Source organism: Pteronotus mesoamericanus, unplaced genomic scaffold, assembly GCF_021234165.1.
Source record: "Pteronotus mesoamericanus isolate MK-2021 breed Mesoamerican mustached bat unplaced genomic scaffold, CSHL_Meso_final scaffold_36, whole genome shotgun sequence".
Lineage (NCBI taxonomy): Eukaryota > Metazoa > Chordata > Mammalia > Chiroptera > Mormoopidae > Pteronotus > Pteronotus mesoamericanus.
The window spans coordinates 3768736-3773976 of NW_026555313.1; the positions used below are offsets into that span (position 1 = coordinate 3768736).

The 5241-nt window shown below is 34.4% G+C and overlaps 1 pseudogene; it reads right to left on the reverse strand.

Annotated features, from left to right (window-relative positions):
- Window positions 1–225: 225 nt before the first annotated feature.
- Window positions 226–900, reverse strand: LOC129086094 (UPF0711 protein C18orf21 homolog; annotated as a pseudogene).
- Window positions 901–5241: the final 4341 nt, after the last annotated feature.

Consider the following 5241-nt stretch of genomic DNA (forward strand, 5'->3'; position numbering starts at 1 on the left):
CTGTGAGGTAGGCAGGTTTTATTAACTCTAATGAGGTATTTTCTCCATAAACATTGAAGAATGCCAAGAAAAGTTTGCTTTTTGACCCAAGTTTTCATGTATTTAAAGAAAAAAGTTTTTTAAAAGCTGATTAACTTTAGTTTCAAAAATTGCATTAAACGCTTCTTCATCCATCAAAAATAAGAAATTTCTGAAGTCCACCATTGAATTCTTTTAGGGTTCACTCTAAGCAACATTTTTAGTTGAGGAAAGTGTTTCTTCGTTTTGTTCACATTTTTTGAGGAGCAAGTGGGTGTTGACTATCCAGATGTAGGTGTTCTGAAAATCAATGCTGGGGTCTTGCCTTTGGAACCAGACATGCTAAGTTTGCAGAACTGAGAGTCTTCCTTTCCGGTGTCTTCAGGCTGAGTTTACTTGTAGGAGTAGTAGGATTACTTTTCAACGCTGACAGAAAGCTTCTACTTCTACCATGATGTTTAACTGTTTTGTTGCATATTTTACAAGTAATCAACAATATACTTTTGAAGTTTTTGTACTTTTCCAAAATTTTGGCTTCTTTAAAACTGAGTGTGTAATTTCTCACTTCTCGATTAAGAAGTTTCTTAAGAAGTATCCTGGGTGTCAGGTCTTGGGTTTGAGGCGCACTCAGGAATTATCCAGAACCAGCAGCTGGAAGCAGTAGGAGCATGTTCCTTCAAAAGTGCTGTTAGCATCGTCTGACGAACTGTAGGCTCAGAGGAGATAGCGGGCCCGGCCCGGGCAGCTGTCTTGCAGTTCCCGTGCCGTGGCGTCGAGGTAGTGCTTCTGCCTCTTCGCCCCCGCCGCCGTCCCCACACTGCCAGGACCCGGTGACAAGGGTGACTCCGGAAGTTGGATTCCCGGGACGACGGGAGTTGACATCGGGCTCCAAGCTCCCTCCGGAAACGGGCGCCTTAGATCTAGAGTTCCGGATTCTTTGGTGTCCGTCCCGCGGGCCAGCCGACTCCTCTTGCTTGAAATATCTTACAGTTCATTTTTACCTAACATTTTGAGTGTTTTCTTTATTTTTCTTTTTTAATTAAATTTATTGTGGTGATAGTGATTAATAAAATTTTATAGATTTCAAGTGTGTAATTTTTTTTTCTACATTTGTTAATCTGAAGCGTTTTTTTAATCAGAAGGAGTAGTATAACTATTTTAATATTTTCTTGTATTTATTTATCTTATAGATAATTGTTACCTAAATAAAATTTTAATGGGGATGCTACATTTTTCTCTAAGTATAATTATGATTCGTTGGATATATAGAGCTTTCATATCTTTTCAGAAACTGCAGGTATTCTTTTTTAATGCTCAAACTATCCTATCTTTTTTAAATGGAAGTTCATTCATGTTCTTATTTCTTTCTCTTTTTTCTCATTTTGTATTTTTTCTTTTCAGTATATGTCTACTAGCATTATGTTTAAAAAAAAAAACAATTTAATGTTGAGATTATTGTAGCTTTACAAGTAGTTGTGAGAAATAGAGTCCCCCTAAATTCTTCATCCAGTTTCTCCCAATGGTAACATTTTGCATATCTATAGTAAAATATCTCAATGAAATAACTAACATTAATGTAATCCATTCATCTTATTTTTTAAGTTCTTTTTACAAAACTTCATCTATCTCTGCTTGCTGTGCTACCTGTCCCAACAACATGATCAGGGATTATCTGTTATACTCTATTCATCACACCTGAAATAAGACACTTTTTTAAGGAGTCCAAACTCTTTCTAGTAAGAAATGGTATTAAAGACAATGACCTAGGTGCTAGAGCCTTAACTGATAATAGGTTGTCATAGATTCTAGGCCTTTTAGTGTTCAGAGTTAGCAAGCATGAATGACTTTATTAGGAAAAAAATAAATTATCTATCATAGTTTCTCAAATGTAAGACTACAGGTTTTATTTTTAATCTTCTCACTTTAAAAAAAAAAAAAAACCCTCACACACAGTCTTCCATTCCCTTTTCTTCTTTTATCTCACAGGAATGTAATTAAATCCTCAGGATAAACTTGGGAACCATGAGGAAAAGATAGCAAACACCCTCAAAATGGAAGGTGCCTCGGTCCTATGTTATCTCTTGGCGACGAGCTGTGCAATCAAGTATACCTCCCTTGCAATGTGTGGTGTAAGTAGAAACAAACTTTAATTGTGTGAAATCACTTATACTTATCCATTAGAGCAGCAGGAACTTGTATTATTTTGTAAGCAAGTTTTATCATATGGATCATGACATAAGCAAACATTAGTGACCAAAATAAAAATTTCATTATCCTGTTCACTTAAAATATTTACTAAACATTTACTAAACGAGAAACATTGTCCTAGATACAGAGAATACAACATTTGCCTTAGAGATTTTAAAAAGTTTATAGAGTATGGAAGCTTAAAAAATAACACAAACTACCGAAAAGTTAAGAAAGTACAGCATTTTAGAAACATACTGAAGAACTGAATGGCAGGTAATTTAACTTTGTGTCTTTCTACTTATTGTTAATATACCTGGAATTCTACCTTCATTTTTCTCCTTGTCAAGTTGCTGGTCATTATTCAAGTCCTAACAAACATGATCTCTGTGCTCTCCAAATATATTTCTTTTCATACTTTCTCTTTTGCATAAACCTCACCTCACACTTCATTGTTAATTATTTCTTTCTGTATTTATACCTCTTCATTGACTGTTGTATCCTTTTGGAACTAGACCCTGATATATCTCTCTTTATTTTATCCCCAGGGCCCCTAAAGCTATTTGTGCACATAATATTTATGAATGATCTCTATTGCTTCTATTTTATATGAAATGGTTTATTCTAGATATCCAGTTACATTGCCATACTTGTCTCCATAATTATCCCTCGGAAGCCAGATCTCCTTTAGAAATAAGATTTCATGTGGCTGGCTATGGTATACCTGATGTTCTAAAATGTGTTTCCATGTTAGCCCTACCTGTCAGTACTAGTCCAAGTGTGTAAATGAAGAAACAATCCATGCAGTTTTAAATAGAATTGTGTGGGCTGTAATTTAAAATATGGGTTGTTTCTTGTTTTGATTCCTCTCAAGACCTAGCCCAATGCCTTCTGCATTTAAATACCAAATAGGATTTCATACAACCTTTTCCACCTCTATTTGTGCAATGCTACAGTAACAAAGTCAATGGAGGTAAAGTCGCAAAAGCCACCATGAAAATTGTCCATTGATGCTAGTCAGTCACAGTTGGCAGAGCCTGGCAGAATCTACTATTCTCCCTGCTCTGTCTGTATCAGCATCTTCCTCAGGTTTCTGATGGTACACAGCTTTGAAAGCTGCTCTCTAGTCTGTTCCATCTGCTACTTTCTTATTTCCCAGTAGACAAGCCACAATACTGTGCCACTTTAATTTCTGCTTTAGTGCCCTTAAACTGCTTCTCCAACTTACCAGCCAGGCTTTTGCTCACCATGAAGCACCTGCTAGGGAATTCAGCTGCCACACATGTGGCCAGCCTGGTGGTTGTGGGATGCTTTCAGAAATAAGGTAAAAGTGCTTGTGGAATGGAGATCAAAGCTTCCTTCATTTTTCTTGATGGTTGACTGTATTTTTTTTTTATTTTTGAGGAGTTGAATGTGAGTTATAGAATGCTGTTGTTCACAGGGTCAGATTTAGAAATCAACAGTTTCCAACATGAAAATCTCTGGCTTCATTAAAAGGTTGAACTCATGCCACACCCCACCTGCGTGTTTTTAGTGCCCTATGCCCATCAATGGCAGGTGTTTATTCTGTCAGATTAGGGTATTGCTACAATTTAAACTTATCATCTGCTTCAGATGCCAAATTATTTCTGAAGGTGACAAGCTCTTCTTGCAGAGCTTCTGCACAGATCTTAGCCTTAGCTAATTAAAGAAGTAGTGCTATGTTGCTTGTTAAACTTAAATGAGCTTTATATATAATGCCACCTATAGATAGCTGAACATTTAATTAAAAAATAGATGTTGCTTCTTTTGAGGCTAGAGGGTGACCTCTTAACTGGTGGATTCAAATACAAATATTCTGGCTGAATAAAATTATTTATTTACCCTACAAATATAGTTTCACTCCAAAGAAAAGCACCTTTTTATAACTCATGATTCTCAAGACTAATTATTGTTTCTTTGATATTTAATGATAATAGTTATACTTCAGTAATTCTTTAAAACAAGCATTCTCTTATTGAAATGTAAGTAGAATCTCATTAGTTGCTTTAATTCTAATCAACATACTTTTAATATGAAAAAAAGAGGAAACATTTCATCTTAGCAAACTTTTCTCCCAAACATGTATCTTAAAGATGCTTATTTTTTTCAGATCTGGGCTTTTATCTTTAATTATATAGAAATCCTACAAATATAGGAACCCTCTAATTTTATAATGATTTTTTTAAAGACAGATTATACCTGATGGTTTTTCCCCTTACTTCTTGCTTATTTTTTCTAATAAAGAAAATCTGGAATTGTTTCTGTGCATTGTTTAATGCATCAATTATACAAAGAAAATTGTATGTCAAGAGTTTAGTGATATTCCTGCAGGCTGAGACGAAGCTGATATTTTTTCAACCTCTGATCATTTCATGATAGGATATGGTAAAATTCAGGTGCCTGCTAAAAGTAAGAAAGTTAATCTTCTAAAATAGATGCTTTTCACTCTTTATTTTCATGTGGATATTAGTTTTTCAGGTAATTCTATGTGAAAGTATAAAAATGAATGAACATAAAAGACAAGCTGCTTTGTTTAAAGATAATGAAGGTACAGAAACCTACAAGCTAAGCCCTCTACTAACATTCTCATACAAACTTAACATCTTCCCATACTGTGTCATACAAACACATGTATGTATGTTATATCTCTCCCTGTACCTATCCATCTAAAATATAATGTAGAATCAAATGTAAAGCATGGAGCTAGAGAATTCTGAAATACTATTAATAAAATGTGCTATTTTTACCATCACTTTAAAAATTAATCATTTCATGAGAGAAAAATAATTTATAAGAAAACAATAGGACTTTTAATAACACAGGCTCAAAGAAAAATCCATAAATATGGAATAATAATAGGCTTATGTAGGTACAATATTTTGATTTGATAGCTTACTCTTTGTTTCAGTGGAAATGCAAATACCAAAGCAGTTAAAGGTTATATGATTGTGGGGTTTATTATATTGATGATTTTCAGAATTTTCTGCATTTTAATTTGGGGTTATAATTCCTCTC